General features: G+C 42.1%; 1 long non-coding RNA gene across 6 annotated transcripts in view; it reads right to left on the reverse strand.

Annotated features, from left to right (window-relative positions):
• The window catches only part of LOC129531685 (uncharacterized), a 169454-nt gene that overhangs the window by 58482 nt on the left and 93898 nt on the right, over window positions 1–17074 (reverse strand). The gene's annotated exons all lie outside the window — the stretch shown is intronic.

Raw genomic sequence — 17074 nt, forward strand, 5'->3', positions numbered from 1 at the left:
AGAACAGCATCAAAAACTAAGACGTAAACAGTAGGTGTGCTCATTGCTACTGGGATGACACTTATTCAGGCCCTGTCAGGAGACAGAACAAGGAAATATATACCAACCCATATCTGTAAGTGTATTGTACATATCCATCTGCATCTATTTTGAGCTGAACTCGATTCCACGTTGATGTCCCCAACACTAACCACTGCCATATGAATCACTGCAACCTTTCCTGCTTGCTTGCTGGTAGCCTCCCCTCCAACAAAGAGAAACCTGGCTCCCATCATCCTCCATCCAGTGACTTCACATTTCAGAGTGTGTGACTAGTGGCTTCAGAATTTATATCCTTTTGGGAAAGAGCTTTATCTACTAGAATACAGGGTTGTGAACAGTTCCTTATGTTTTTAGTCTTACAGTCTCCACTCACTTCCAATGCCACTTGGTCAGCACGTTTTCCTCCCACCCCTTCAGTGGAATTATTTTATACATTTGTAATACAGTTAGTCTTCTGTCATACTCAGCATCCCATCTTGGAATCCCCCAACATCTTTAATTATTTTTTTAATTTGCATATGTTAAGGTTCACTCTTTGTGATGTAAAATTCCATGGGTTTTGAAAAATGCAGTGTTATGTATTCACCACCACAGTATCATACACAATAATTTTACCATTCTAAAAAAAAATCTCTTGTGCTTTGCCGACTCTACTCTTCCATCTCTATAGGCCCCTGGAAACCACTGATCCGTTTACCATCTCGATAATTCTACCTTTTCTAGAACATAATATAAATGGATAAGCTTTTTTCAGTAAACAATATCCATTTAAGTTTTATCTATGTTTTTACATAGCCTGATAGTTCATTTATTTATATCTCTGAATAGTATTCCTTTATATGCATGTACTACAGTTTATTAATCTATTCACCTACTGAAAGACATCCTGGTTTTCCAGATACTGGTGGTTATGAATAACGTTGCTACACACATTTGCATGCAGGTATTTTGTGGACGTAGCTTTCAATCAGTTGGGTAAACATCTAGGAGTATGCTTGCTGGTTCATACAGTAAAATAATATTTAACTTTTTAAGAAACTGCCAAACATCTTTTAAAGTAGCTGTACTATTTTGCCTTCCCACCAGAAACGCACGTGGGTTCTTATTCTTCTAAATTCTCATAGCAATTGGTATTGTTGGTTTTTTGTATACTAGCCATTCTAATAGGTGTGTGGTGAAAGCTCATTGTTGTATTCATTTGCATTTCTTTAATGACAGATGATGTTTCACATGCTTATTTACCATTTGTAAGATATATATATATATACATATATGTACATAAGTATATGTCATATGTATACACACACACAAATGTCATCTTTGGTGGTGATTTGGAGGTGTCTGTTCAGATTTATTCATTTTTTCAATTGGATTACTTATTGTCTTTTTGTTGACTTTTAAGATTTCTTAAAATATTTTGGATACAAGTTTCTTATCAGGTTCATGTTTTGCAAATATTTCTTTTCAGTCTGCAGCTTGTGTTTTCATTATCTTAACAGAATCTTTCGTAGAGCAGAAGTTTTTAATTTTAATAAAGTCCAACTTCTCTATTTTTTTTTCTTTCATGGTTCATGCTTTTGGTCGTGTATCTAAAAATTCCTCACCAAACCCAAGGTCACATAAATTTTTTTCTTATGTTTTCTTCTAAAAGTTTTATAAATTTGCATTTTAAATTTAGGTTTATGATCCATTTAGAGTTATTTTTTGTGTAAGTTGCAAGTTCTGTGTCCAGATTCATTTAGCCTATGAACATCCAATTGTTCCAGCACCACTTGGTGAAAAGACTTCACTTGCTCCATTGAGTTGCCCTTGCGCCTCTGTCAAAAGTCAGGTTATTATATTGTGTGGGGGGGTCTATTTCTGGTATCTCCATTTGTTGATTTATGTGTCCTTTTTTTTGCCAATACCACACCATCTTGATTATTATAGCTTTATAGTAATTCTCGAAATGAAGGACTCTGAGTACTCCAACTTTGATCTTCTTCAGTATTGTGTTAGCTATTCTAGGCCTTCTGCTTGTTTGTATTAATTTTAGAATCAGTTTATCAATATCTAAAAAATAACCTGCTGGGATTTTGAATTGGACTGCTCTGATCAAGTTATAAATACTTCACATCTTAACAATACCAAGTCTTCCAACAGATAAGCAGGGACTATCTTGCCATTTATTTAGATTATTTTATTTTGCCAGTATTTTCTAGCTTTTTGCCTACAGTTTCCATAGATTGTGTCAAATTTATAACTAAATACTGATTTGGGGGGATGCTATTGTAAATGGTAATGTAAATTTCATTTCAAATTCTAATTGTTCATTGTATATGGGAAAGCAATTGACTTTGGTATATTTTCTTTGTATGCTGTGTCCTTGTTATACTCACCTTTTCCAATGAGGTTTTCACCTTTTTTTGTGTGCACAGATTATTTGGCATTTCCTACATAGACAGTGTATCTACTAATAAAGACCATTTTTGTTTCTTTTTGTCCAGTCTGTATATCTTTCTTTTAATTCTTTTTCTTATTGCTGTAGCTGGGACTTCCAGTATGATGTTCGATAGGAGTGGTGAGAGAGGACATCCTTGCCTTATTCTTGATTTTAGGGGGAAAGTGCCCAGCCTGTCACCAATAAGTATGACGTTCAGTGCAGGCTTTTTGTACATGTTCTTTATCAAGTTGAAGAAATACCCTCTGTTTCTAGTTTGCCGAGAGATTTTATTGTAGATAGGTATTGATTTTTTTCAAATACTTTCTCTAGCAGTTGATATAGTCATGTGATTTATCTTCTTTAGCCCATTGATATGGTAAATTACGTTGATTTTTGAATGTCAAACCAGCTTTGTATACATGGAATGAATCCCACTTGGTTATGTTATATAATATTACTGAATATGATTCAACAATTTTTTCAAAGATTTTTTTGTATCTATGATTATGAGAGATATTGGTCTGTAGTTTTTCCTTTCTTAAAATGTCATTAGCAGGTTTTAGTGTTAGGGTAATATACTGTGCTATGGTCTGAATATTTGTGTTCCCCCAAATTCATATGTTGGAATTCTAACTTCCAAGGTGATTGTATTAAGAAGTGGGGCCTTTGGGAAGTAATTAGATCTGAGGGCGGAGCCCTCATGAATGGGTGATCCCTTGTAGAAGAGACCTAAATGCCCTTATAGTAGAGGCCTAAGGGAGACTCCTCATCCCCTCCACCATGTGAGGACACAGCTAGAAGGAACCATTTATGAAGCAGAGAGCAGGCCCTCACTGGATACCAAATCTGCCAGTGCCTTGCTCATGGACTTCCCAACCTTCAGAATTGTGAAAAATAAATTTCTATTGTTTATGAGCCACCCAGTTTGTATGGTGTTCTGCTACAGCAGCCTAAGTAGACTAAGATAACTGGCCTCATAAAATGAGTTTGGAAGCAATGCCTCTGCCTCTATTTTTTGGAAGATATTGTGGAGAATTGTTATTATTTCCTCTTTAAGTATTCTGTTGAAAGTACCAGTGAAACTATCTGAGTCTAGTGCTCTCTTTTCTGGAAGGTTTTAAATTATTCAATCTCTTCGAATATAAGACTACTCTCTTTGGGGGGTTTTAATAGTTTGTGTCTTTCAAGGAATTGTTGCACTTCACCTTAATTATATTTATGAGCATAAAGTTGTTTGTTGTATTACTTAATTAACCTTTTAATGTCTATGGGATCAGTTGTGATGACCTCTCTTTTGTTTCTAATGTTAATAATTTGTGTCTTTTCTCTCTTCATTGGCCTGACTAAATGTTTATCAATTTTATTGATCTTTTCCAAGAACCAGCTTTTGTTTTATGATTTTTCTCTACTGTTTTCCTGTTTACAATTTTATTAATTTCTGTTCTAATTTTTAATTACTTATCTTATTTTCCTTGCTTTAGGCTTAAATTAAATTAGGCCTCTTTCTTTAGTTTCCTAAGATGGAAACCTGAATGATTGACTGTAGATCTTTTTTTTCTAATAAATATATGTGTTTAACATTATAAATTCCCATTGTTCTGCTTTTTGTCACTATAGGCTAGTTTGCATTTTAAAAAATTTTATGTAAATGAAATCATGCTGCTTGTATGTTTTTTCCTCTGCTTTCTTTCGCTCAGCAAAATTGTTCTCAGATTCATCCATATCCTTGCACGTATCAATAGTCTTTCTTTTCTTTCTTTTTCAGATAGAGTCTCACTCTGTCACCCAAGCTGGAGTGCAGTGATGTAATCACAACTCACTGCAGCCTTGACCTCCTGTGCTCAAGCAATCCTCCCACCTTGGCCTCATGAGTAGCTGGGACTACAGGTGTGCACCTCCACACCGTGCTAATTTTTTTTTCTTTTCTTTCTTTCTTTCTTTCTTTTTTTTTTTTTTTTTGAGACACAGTCTCTCTCTGTTGCCCGCCCAGGCTGGAGTGCAGTGGCGTGATCTCGGCTCACTGAAACCTCCACCTCCTGGGTTCAAGCAATTTTCCTGCCTCAGCCTTACCAGTAGCTGGGATTACAAGTGTGTGCCACCACACCTGGCTAATTTTTTGTATTTTTAGTAGAAATGAGGTTTCACCATGTTGCCCAGACTGGTCTCAAACTCCTGAGCTCAAGTGATCTGCCTCAACCTCCCAAAGTGCTGGTATTACAGATGTGAGCCACTGCCCTGCTGTCTGTTTCTTCTTATTGCTTGATAGTACTCCATTATATGGATATGCCACAGTCCATTTATCTGTTGCTATACCTTTGGATCATTTTCAGTTTTAAGTGATTGAAAATAAAGCTGTTATTAACAATCATGTAAGAATGTTCGTGTGGACAAATGCTTTCATTTCTCTTGAGTAAATACTTAGGAGTGGAATGGCTGAGTAATATAGTAAATGTATGTTTAACTTTTAAAAAACTGCCTATCTGTTCTCCAAAGTGGAGGTACCATGTTGCATTCTTACCAGCAACATATAAGAGTTCCAGTTCCTCCACATCCACACCAACACTTGGTGTGGTCAGTATTTTTAACTTTAGACATTGTAATTCAGACTGAACACATGAATGTGGTATGTTATTTAAGTTTTATTTAATTCCTCTCAGGAATACTTTGTAGTTTTCAGTATACAGGTCTTCCCCATCCTTTGTCAGATTTATCCTAAGTATTTTATATTTCTGATACTATTATAAATGGCACTCTCTATTTCACTTTCTGATTGTTCATTGTTAATCATATAAATGAAATTGACTTTTTAAATACTGATATAACAGCTTGTACCCTTTCTAAATTCACTTAAGCGTTCTAGTATCTTTTTGTAGATTCACATATTTTTGCCATTTTTTGTTTGTTTCATGAAAGAGGATATATTTGGTCTCTACTACTCCTTTTGGCCTTAATTGAAAATTGGGAGGATATGCTTTTTAAAAGTATATCTTTCTAAGGTCAGTTAGCTCATGGATGGAGTGGTTATTTGAAATCAGGGCATGGTGGCAGCAAGAGCCAGCAGGCATGGAAACAGTGAGTCTGGTCTGCTCTGGCGGTGGCCCATAAAAGGAAAATTCTTAGAACACTCTGCCCTAGTAATGAGAGCAAGATATGTGAGGACTGGCTTGGGAGTCCCTTCTGTGGATGAGAGTATTAAACCCCATGATGATTTAGTGTCCATCCTTAAGGGATCCTTGCCAAGGTGTGAGACAACCACGTAATGGGATACTCTGCAGTCACTAAACCAGATGGCAAAAAGGTCATTGGCATGGAAAATGCTTGTGGGTTATGACTGCATTAGTTTTCTAATGTTGCATTAAATACGTAGTCATGAATATGATTGCTCTTTGTAAGCATAGGCTCTGAGGCGTAGGCACAGAATGTTGGGGGTGATATTTAAAGTTCTGCCTTTATATAATTGCCAAATAAAAATTGGCATGATTCAAAACACTATGTGCAATAGAGTAACATTTTTATAAGAAAAAAAGTGTATACAGTAAAAAATTATGGGCAGTGTTTGTTCTTTACCCTCCAAGATTTTTTACCATAAACATGTATCACTAGGATACTGTGAACAGCTTACATGAAACCTAAACTGTTACAAATCCATTTGTAAGATGGAACTCAAGGTGCATTTTCCCATAGACACAATGTTTTTGGGGTGATTGGAGCCCTGCAACTTTCCACAAAAGATTTTAATAATAAGACTCTATGCCCCAGGCCTTATTTCTAGTGGGCAGTAATTTCAAGTTTAATTCAAGATGCCAGGAATAAATGGCTGTGTCTCCCTCACTCACCGACCCATGAAGAGGCATCAGTGGTCAAGGGGGCTGGTGACCAGGAGTTGTTCACATTACATCGACATAAGAAAATGCCACTCTCTATGTTCACAAGAACGTATGTTCCACTCTAGGAGAGGAGGGGCAGAGCCCCCTCACAGCTGCTGCACACTGGGGTTGGCCTCTTCACAGGCATGTCTGTGTGTGTGTGTGTGTGTGTGTGTATGCGTGTGCAAAAATGTGTACACATGAGCACACGAGGGGACATATCAGTATGCACATGTGTATGTGGCAGGTGATCTGTGTCCATTTATGTTGCCTCTTTTCCCAGAGGAAGAAAAGAGTCCACCAAGAAAGTTTTTGTTTGAGAGTATAGGTTTTACTGCAGATATCGTGAGACGTCTTTGAGAGGGTTTTCTTTCCCTGTCCTGACCTCTCCCCTCTCTCATCTGCCATTCTCTCCAGCCTCACTCTGTGTGGTCGGTGACTGATTAAATAAACTGTGGAGCATCCACTCCATAGAGTCCTACTCAGCAAGAAAAGGGGGCATTGGATAATGATGTGCCCAACAGTGTGGACAAATCTCCAGAGAATTGTGCTGAGCAAAAAAGACATGCACACCATGAGTCTATTATTCCTGAAATGACAACATTATAAAAATGAAGAACAGATTATTGGTTGCCAGGGGTTAAGGAGAAGAGGATGGAAGGAGGTATGGCTATAAAAAGGCAGCAAGAGGAACCCTGTGGTGATGGATACACAGACCCTACATGTGGGATAAGATTGCATGGAACTAAATACACATGCATGTGTGCACATACACACAATGAGGACAAGTAAAAGTATATCAATGCCAATATTCTGGCAGTGCTATTATACTATCATATAAGATGTTATCTTTAGGGGAAACTGGATAAAGGGCACACAATATATTTTCTGATTTATTTCCTAAAACCGCAGAATAATTTACAATGATCTCCAGATAAAAAAGCTTAATTTTTGGCCTGGGCGTGGTGGTTCACGCCGGTAATCCCAGCACTTTGGGAGCCCAAGGCAGGAGGATCGCTTGAGCCCAGGAGTCTGTGACAAGCCTGGGCAACACAGCAAGACATTACCTCTACAAAAGTAAAAAAAAAAAAAAAAAAAAAAATAGAATGATGTATTGGCGTGTGCCTCTGGTTCCAGCAACTTGAGAGGCTGAGGTGGGAGGACTGCTTAAGCCCAGATGGTTGAGGCTGCAGTGAGCCATGTTTGAGCCACTGAACTTCAGCCTGGGTGCAAGAGTCAAACCGTGTCTCAAAACAAAAAAACAAACAAACAAAAAGATAATTATAGTAAAAACCAAAACAAAACAAAACCAAGCTTAATTTTTAAAAAGTGAGACAGAAATAAATATTTTTCTCAAAAAAAAAACTGAGGGAATTCCTAGCGAGTAGATCTGTCCTAAGGACAGCTTTGCAGAAGCTCTTCAGGCAGAAGGGAAACCTTATTAGTCAGAAACTGGGGTCAGCATCAGGTAGAGAAGCAGGGCAGAGAAAGCATAAATGAAGGTAAAATAAGATCGTTTGTTTTGCTTATTTTTTAAATTTAATTCTTTTTTTATTGAGGTAAAATATACATATATGATTTACCATCTTTACCATTTTAAGTGTATTGTTCAGTGGTAATAAATACATTGTGTTCCTTTTTTTCCCTACTTCCCCTACTCTCTTCTTTATAGTCCTTATTCTTTATTGATCTAAATTACTAATTATGGTTTTGCAGCTTTCTTCTTATGTTTTGGAGCCAATTTTTGTTCAAGTGTCAAGCATGTTTTTTTGAAACCTTGCAGAGCTGGGGTAGGCCTTATGCCCATGGGTGGGTGGCTGGAAGGGCCTGGAAAGAACCCTGATGACACATGGTTCTCCCAGGGTACCCCTGCCTCTCCCAGCCATGGACTCCAGTCTCTCTGAGAAGCCATAACAGCTTTTGTTAGAGGGGACCACTGACGCCTTTAGCATGTGGGTGTTGTCTAGGGCTATGGGCACGAGTGACAGATGCAAGGGCATTGGAGTCAGGCCGACGTGAGTCCAAACCCCAGCTCTGCCTCTTAGTAGCTATGTGATCTTGGGCAATTTACTTAACCTCTCTGGTCTCCAGTCTTATATGCAATGATACTTTTCAGGGCGGCTGTTGTCAGTTACAGGACCTAACACATGGGATAGACGCCATCACATAATGGATGCTGTTCATTTCCTTCCCTATTATGATATGTATCACTGTTCCTTCCAGTGAGTAGACAGTTGTCACACTCACATCGGAGACTCCCTTCCTTATCAACTTTCATAGGTAAGAGCTGCAGTGCTCCATCCTCTCCTGAGAGTTTATTCTCTGCAGGGAGGCAAACATAACTATCACTTCTCAGTTGTCCTCCAAACTTAGGTGAGGATCCAGTTTTGTAGGAGATCTTGCAGCTTAAGAAAACAGGTCTAAATCCAAGCAGCCTGATGAAACAATAACCCCACCTTCTTCCATTCCCCAAATCCCTTTGAGAGTAGGCGCATTGTGTTGCCTTCCTGGTGGTTCCAAAAACTGGACCTCTGGACTTTAATGCAATTCCATAGTCCATTCTTTGTCCAGCAGTCAAAATGGTGTCTTTAGACATTTAAAATAAGTTAGCAAGGATTAAAAAGCTCCCATGCCTGACCCAGCCTCCTGTCTCTCCACTCTCCCCATGGCTTACACTGTCCCAGCCACACTCATCTTGACAAGTTTCTCAACTTGACAAACTCATTCCACCTCAGGGCCTTTGCACTTGTTGGTCCTGCTGCCTGGAAGGCTCTGCCCCTGATCTGAGTATGCAAGCCCCTCATCATCCTGTCCCAGCTCCAGGATCGCCCCAGCAGGCAGCCTTCCCTGAACATTGTTGAAAGGAGAACCCCTCCCTCCGCCTCCCTTGGCAGCCCTCTTAATTTCTCCGTTTGCCCCCAAGCATTCACCACAATCTAAAACCACCTCACTCATTTACATGCTTTCTTGAGTTTTCTCCATTTCCTCCTTCAGGAACATCAGCTCCATGGGACTAAGACTGAGAAATCCCTGGTGCCCTGATCTAGGCCCAGCACTCAATTTGGGTGAGTCCCAACATCTGTTTATAAATGAATGACTGTCCCTTCCCTCCCTGGCAAGGGGACTCACACCCTGCAACAGCAGCTCTGGTCCCTGACCCCCCTGGAGAGCTATCTGTGGATTCCAAGCCATTCCCAGACCACATAGCTGGTAGCTGGCACAGGGGGAAGCATGCCAGGGTCCAGTGACCCCAGACAGTCACTTAGGATGTGATATGGTTTGGCTGTGTCCCCATCCAAATCTCAACTTGAATTGTATCTCCCAGAATTCCCACGTGTTGTGGGAGGGACCCAGGGGTGAGGCAATTGAATCACGGGGGCCGGTCTTTCCTGTGTTATTCTCGTGATAGTTTATAAGTCTCATGAGCTCTGATGGGTTTATCAGGGGTTTCCACTTTTGCTTTTTCCTCATTATTCTCTTGCCACTGCCATGTAAGAAGTGCCTTTCATCTCCTGCCACGATTCTGAGGCCTCCACAGCCATGTGGAACTGTAAGTCCAATTAAACCTCTTTTTGTTCCCAGTTTCAGGTATGTCTTTATCAGCAGTGAGAAAATGAACTAATACAGAATGTTAGCCCCAAGGATAACATTTTTGCAAGCTCAGCTGGCAGACCTGGGCAGGAGATTCTTTTCTTTTCTTCTTCTTCTTTTTTTTTTTTTTTAATTTTTATATTATATAGAGAAGGGTCTCACTATGTTGCCCAGGCTGGTCTCGAACTCCTGGGCTCAAGCGATCTGCCACTTGGCCTCCCAAAGTGATGGGATTACAGGCATGAGCCATCGTGCCTGGCCATGAAGGTTCTGAATAAGGAGTAATGGGGCATGTCTCCGCTCATATGCAGCCACGTAGCTTGATGGCTTGGGATTAGGGAACAGTGCTAATTCAGCAGACACCAAGGCAAAGAAATTACACCTAGGGAAGATTTACTTCTTATCCTCTGTATCCCATGTCACCCCCACCCCCCCCCCCCCCAGCTGAGCTGCACCCCACGCTCCCAGCAGCCCTCACGCTGAGGAATAAGCAGCTCAGCTGCCTCTCCCGCATCCTGCCGAGCTGCAGCCAAGACCAGAGGGACTTTCCCCACCCCCACCACACATGTGTGTCTATCCACAGAGGAACATCTATCAGGGGCTCCTGGAGAGAAATGACTATTCCATAAAGATTTCATTTTTGTTGGAGTCTATCCACAGCTCTATATAGTCATAAAAATTTAATAGGAAACCTCCATTAAAAAAGAGGCATAATTAAAAAGAAATAAGGACAGCTCCAGCAGAGGTTGAAGATTAAAGACCAAGAGGCCCAGCACAGATAGGGGAATTTTATGAGCTACCAAAGAAAGAAAAACATACCACACAGAAAATGCATGCAGTAGAGACGGTCCTGCCACTTTGAGTGAGGTGAGCCAACCAGACCGGGGTGCCATTCTCTGAAGATGGGGGCAGGCATTCAGGCCGTGTGTGACACAGTAGTGCTCAAGAAACACTGCAGCTGCAAGTATTGGGAGCCAGTGAGATGTCAAGTCTCCACTGCCGGACAGCCCTTCCCTTGTTGGATCCACAGAAGTCTGAGGCTCAGGACAAAGATAACCCTCTGAAATTTCATGGCCTGAGGAGTTGAATTGTTACCCCAGTGGTCATAGGGCTGGAGGAAAAGCTTTTAACTAACCTCTGGGGGACTGGATCCTTAGCTAACATTCAACCAAAACACTCAACTTCAAGGCACCAACTTGCTTTTCATTAGACTATTTTCTCCTTTTTTTTTTTGAGACGGAGTCTCGCTTAGTTGCCCAGGCTGGAGTGCAGTGGCGCAGTCTCGGCTCACTGCAAGCTCCACCTCCCGGGTTCACGCCATTCTCCTGCCTCAGCCTCCCGAGTAGCTGGAACTACAGGCGCCCGCTACCACGCCTGGCTAATTTTTTTGTATTTTTAGTAGAGGCGGGGTTTCACGGTGTTGGCCAGGATGGTCTCAATCTCCTGACCTCGTGATCCGCCCGCCTCGGCCTCCCAAAGTGCTGGGATTACAGGCGTGAGCCACCGCGCCCGGCCTCATTAGACTATTTTTCTTATTACAAATACAATAGATATTCCTTGTAGAAATTTTGGAAATACAGAAAAGCAAAATGAGGATTAAAACTGACTGCCATCTTTTTACCTATCTATATGCATCTATCACCTTGACATTTTTGCCTCCCAATCTTTGGAAAAATACAGGTCATAAAGAAGAAAATAAGAAAATAACGTGCTTGGATACTGGAAATCTGGGCAGGATAAGGGGAAAACTGCCATCCAAAGCAAACCAGAGACACAAAATGGCTGAGTTGTGGACAGAGCTTAGCGGTTACAGAGCAATCCTGCCCATCAGAATCCCAGGTAGCTCAAAGGAGAAACTGAGGCTTAAACAATGGGGGTGGGAAGGGAAGAAATGCAGAGAGATCCTCGGGGTTTTACAACCAAAAAGAAACAGTAGATTTGATCGCCTCTTTGCAAAGCCCATGAGTATGTGTACATTTCTGTCCCCATTTCCAAATTCGACACAGTCGGTGATGATGGCGGCTTCTGGAGTCAGCACTCTTTGCCCCATCTAAGCTATGACTGTGGTGGTGGTACCCACGTTTCTGGAGATAGGGTCACTGCTTTACCTGCAGTACTGGGGGCTGGGAGCCATGAGCCCTCAGGGGTCATTCCTAAAGAGAACAGTGAGCCCCAGATATCCATAAACATAATTTCACAACTGGGAGGAGGCAGCTCTTGTTATTGCTACTATCTTGTTATATCATCATCATCATCATCATCATCACGATGATGCTGAAGATGGCAATCAGAGTAAGTGAGCAGTGCCTTAGACCAGGGCTGAACCACTTCTTTGGGCATAAGAGAGATTTAGAAAACAATAAAAAGTGCTTTCCAGTGACTTATTTTCCAGTAAAACTGAACATAGCTATGTTGAGTCCTAAGGGGGAAGATTTGACTCATCTTATGACTTAAGAGCTCCTAACTTTTGGATAGAGGATCATCTATGGGGAATCTGGCATAGCTTTTATAATGTGACCCTTGGCTCATGCCTGAGAAGTAACCCCAGGTAGCCTTCTGGTCCCTCCTGCAAGCAGGCACAGCCTACCACTGAGTAGGTCACTCACGGGGTTCCTGGGGCACTTGCTACTGGGAGTAAGGGAAGCATAACCAGGTGCAAAGCAGGTGAGGGACAGGCCAGAGGTGCCTTGCCCAGGGCTGCTGTGTGTTCCACTCCTGCAGAACGTGAGCTCCGTGGGGCAGGGTGGACTCTTGCTTACCCATGTCCCCACTTCCACCACGGCCATGGGCTCATCAGTGCAAATAAATATTTTTAAAAACATGTTTAGCTAGATGGACTCTGAGTAATAGAAAGAACTCTGGAGAAGGCTCAGGTGAGCCTGCTCTTTCCCTGCTTTTGAAATAAAAAGACCAAAGCCTGGAGCAGATGGGGAAGCCCAAGGACACGTGGTGGCCACCTGCAGAGGCCACAGATGACCCAGCCCTAGGTGCCTCATGGCTTACATCAAAGAAGCCTGTCCAGGATGAAGGCCACTCTGTGCATTTTCTTATTCCATAAAAAGCTAAGAACTTGCTAGGAAGAAGGGAGAAAAAACCCTTCCTAGGTTTGTAGAAAGGAAATTTCAGGGAAAGTGGTTCTAAGATGCTCATAAATTAGTCCTGATGGAGTTTTCTAGATTCCAAGAGTGTGGACTCTGGAACTAGATACCCTTGGAGCAGATGGAAGTCCCCTATCTGTTAGTTAGGCCTTAGAAGGACACTTCCGTTCTCTGGGCCTCCACCTGGGCATCTCCATCCCAGGTCGCAGCAGTAGCCGCCTCGATAGCTCATCACATAGATCACGAGATCCCTCAGGCGAAGCTCCTGGAAGGGTGCCTGGCAGACAATTCCTGCTCAATGGTTGACCACCATTGCTATTATTTCATTGCCACCCACTCTCCAAGAAACAATCTTCTCCTGGAACTGTTTGGGATTGCCAAGACAAGTAGGAGGAATCAAACTCACCCAGTCACTTGACACTCATTGGTTTCAAGCCTTATGTCAAAATTGGCAAGCAGTGGCGTCAGCCCTCAGGGGAGGGAGACTGGCCATCAGACAAGGGATGGGGAGGGGGTTTCACTTGAAATTGTTTACAATGTGCATATATTCATTTTCAAAAAAAGCAGTTATAACAAAGGAATGTGGTGGCTAGTAATGAAAAATAATTATACAGATATTTTATAAGTTAAAAGACAACACAGGGGCCCAAACCACAGTCTGGTAAATACATCTGCCCTGAATCCCAACACCGCTTCCCAGGCACAGGGACAAGAATTGTGTGTCTTTGGGTCCAGCAAGCAAAGCAAAGGTCTGGGGCTGTGAGGGGCAGGGCTGGGAAGAGGGGGAAGGTAAATTCAGGCTTTCCTCTCACCTTAATAATAAAGACATTGGAATCTCTTTTAGAAATTTAAATGTGCAATGAACAAAAAGAAAGGAAGCAAAATAATCATTACAAAAGCAACGATGGCTGTCACTTACATAGTACTTTCTACATGCCAGGAACTATTTAAGAATTATATAATGGCTAACATAATTCCAAAAACAATACTATGAGATAGGTACTATCACTGTTTTTTTTTTCATTTTTATTGTAAGTTCACGGGTACATGTGCAGGGTTGTTACATAGGTAAACTTATGTCATGGGGGTTTGTTGTACAGATTATTTTATCACCCAGATATTAAGACTAGTACCCATTAGTTATTTTTCCTGCTCTTCTCCCTCCTTCCATCCCCTACTCACCCAACAGACCCCAATGTGTGTTGTTCCCCCTAAGTATCCACATGTTTTCACCATTTTGTTCCCACTTGTAAGTGAGAACATGTGATACTTGGTTTTAGTTTGCTAAGGACATTGGCCTCTAGCTCCATCCATGTGCCTGCAAAGGAAATGATCTCATTCTTTTTATGGCTTCATAGTATTCCATGGTGTATATATACCACATTTTCTTTGTCCAATCTATCATTGATGGGCATTTAAGTTGATTCCATGCCTTTGCTATTATATAACTGTCTTTTTTCTTTTCTTTTCTTTTCTTTTTTTTTTTTTGAGATGGAGTCTTGCTCTGTTGCCCAGGCTTGGGTGCAGTGAGGGCAATCTCAGCTCACTGCAACCTCCGCCTCCCACCTCAGCCTCCAGAGTATCTGGGATTACAGGCACCAGCCACCACGCCGGGCTAATTTTTGTATTTTTAGTAGAGACGGGGTTTTGCCATGTTGGCCAGGCTGGTCTCAAACTCCTGACCTCAAGTGATCTGCCCTCCTCAGCCTCCCAAAGTGCTGGGATTACAGGCGTGAGCCACCGCACCTGGCTGTATCATTGTCTTTTTTAACAGACGAGAAAACTGAGACCCAGATAATTTATGTAACTTGCCCAAGTCATACTTCTACTATGTGTTGAAGTTAGGACTAAACCAGAAAGTTTGGCTTCAGAGTCTATACATGTTTCTGTATACCTCTAGAATACATGGTCAATGTATTCAGATTATCAACTCTTTTCATTTGGAGAGCTCAAAGAAAAGTAGAGAAAATACAACCCATATCCACAGAGCCAAATGGACAGGTCTAAAGTCTAAGGGGCTCCATGGTGCTGTCCTCACCATACATAGAATTTCTTCATTTGTCACAAATGGCAATGAGGACAAAGTAGAGGCCAAAATCAAGCATCTTTCAGTTCAAGCTTCAGGAGAAGGGAGAAGGGACAAGAAAGAGGATAAGATGAAGTGGTGGGATCTAAAGCCCTGCAAGGCCTGAATGTGTCCGCTTGAAATTTATATGTTGAGACAATTACCAGTGTAATAGTATTAAGAGGTGGGCCTTTAGGAGATGATTAAGTCATGAGGGTGGAGGCCTCCTAGATGGGATTAGTGCCCTTATAAAACAGCTGCAGCAGAGCTTGCTTGCCCCTTCCACCTTGTGAGGACACAGCAAGGCGCACCATCTATGAAGCCCAGAGTGGGCCCTCACCAGACGCCAAATCTGCCTGCGCCTTGATCTAGGACTTCCAGCCTCCAAAACTGGGAAATAAATGTCTATTACCTATAAATTACCCAGTCTAAGGTGTTTTGTTACAGTGTCTCTAGTAAACTAAGGCAAGCCCCAGCTGGAAACATCCATCTCTGCTAAAAGTGCCACAGGACCTGGAATGAGTAACAGACTCTTTTCACATCTTATCTGCAAGAAGCTGGGTTCTGTGTTTGTCTCAGCCTGGCCCTGCTCTCAAGGTTAGCATTGCACAACTGGAGGAGGTTTTGGTGACTTCTGTTGCCCACCTTGTTCTCCCAGTAGAAGAGCCAGACCCCAAAGAAGGGAAGAACACCAGGTTCACAGTGGAGAGAGAACAACCCCCCAGTCTCCTGCTGAGGCTGCACTAGGGGTGAACCCCACCCTACCCTGTCCTCTGGGAAGCCCCTCCTGACTCCTCCCTCTGCAGTCAGGCTGTTTCCATTCACAGCATGTAGTCACAGCACCATTCCCAGTATATTTTTGGACACTAGTCCTGGCTGCATTGCCAGGATATGGGGCCCTTGGGTTTTCCCTCTGCTACAGTGCTGGCCTGGCTGGATGGAAAAACAGGTAGGCAAGGGTTCGCCCCTGAGGATAAAAGGGATATAAGCCTGTGGCCATCCTGGGGGTTATAAGCCTCTCCACTCCTGTCTTTTTCTGTGGCATATAACAGAGCACTCAAAACCAGGCATTTATTATTTTCTTCTGGAGGCCAAGAAATCCAAGGTGGAGGGGCCACATCTAGTGGGGCTGTCTTGCTGGTGGGGACTCTCTATAGAGTCCTGAGGCAGCACAGAGCATCAAATGGCAAGGGGGCTGAGCATGCTCACCTGCTAGCTCAGGTCTCGCTTCCTTTTTTATGAAGACATCAGTCCCACTCCTATGATAACCCTGTGATTCATAAGGGAAGAACCTTCATGACTCAGTTACCTGTTAAAGGCACTGTCTCTCAATACTGACGACACACTGAGAATTAAATTTCAACACATGTTTTGGAGGGGACAAATATTCAAACTCTAGCAACTTCCCAGAAATTGACTCATTTCTGTTTCCTATGCAGCAGCTTCTTTACCTTTCAAAGGATCTGGTCATCCTAACTCCAGGCTGCTGAGACGGGTCTGAGCAAATCTACACTGTGTCCTGGATTCCTGGAGACAAGCTTCATGCAAACCCCAGCGTGAATGTCTCAGACTCGCCAGACCCTGCTTAGCTGGCTGGTTGTCTGAGAGCACAATTAGAAAAGAAATGGCTCTGAGGAGACAGAGGAGATGCGTAGCTAACTCTCACACACAATCTCACATACACCCACCTCACACCCTCACACACTTCTCAGACACTCACACACTCAATCTCCGACACACACACACATTCAGTCTCACACACACAGCGCATTGCACCAAGCATCTCCAGGTAGAGGTAATTAAAAGTTGATTTATGTCCTTCTGAGGCACTAAGACTGTAATGAATTTCTCCATGTTTCTGTGATTGCTTCTGTAAATGGGGATGCTGACTTTTCTGGGGAAAAATATGGTGAAATAAATCTAAATTTTGCTGCAGTAAATATATATTAAGGAATATGTAACATTGGCCTGGATATTACAGGAGTTATAA

This window comes from Gorilla gorilla, chromosome 12 (assembly GCF_029281585.2).
Source record: "Gorilla gorilla gorilla isolate KB3781 chromosome 12, NHGRI_mGorGor1-v2.1_pri, whole genome shotgun sequence".
NCBI classification, from domain to species: Eukaryota; Metazoa; Chordata; class Mammalia; order Primates; family Hominidae; genus Gorilla; species Gorilla gorilla.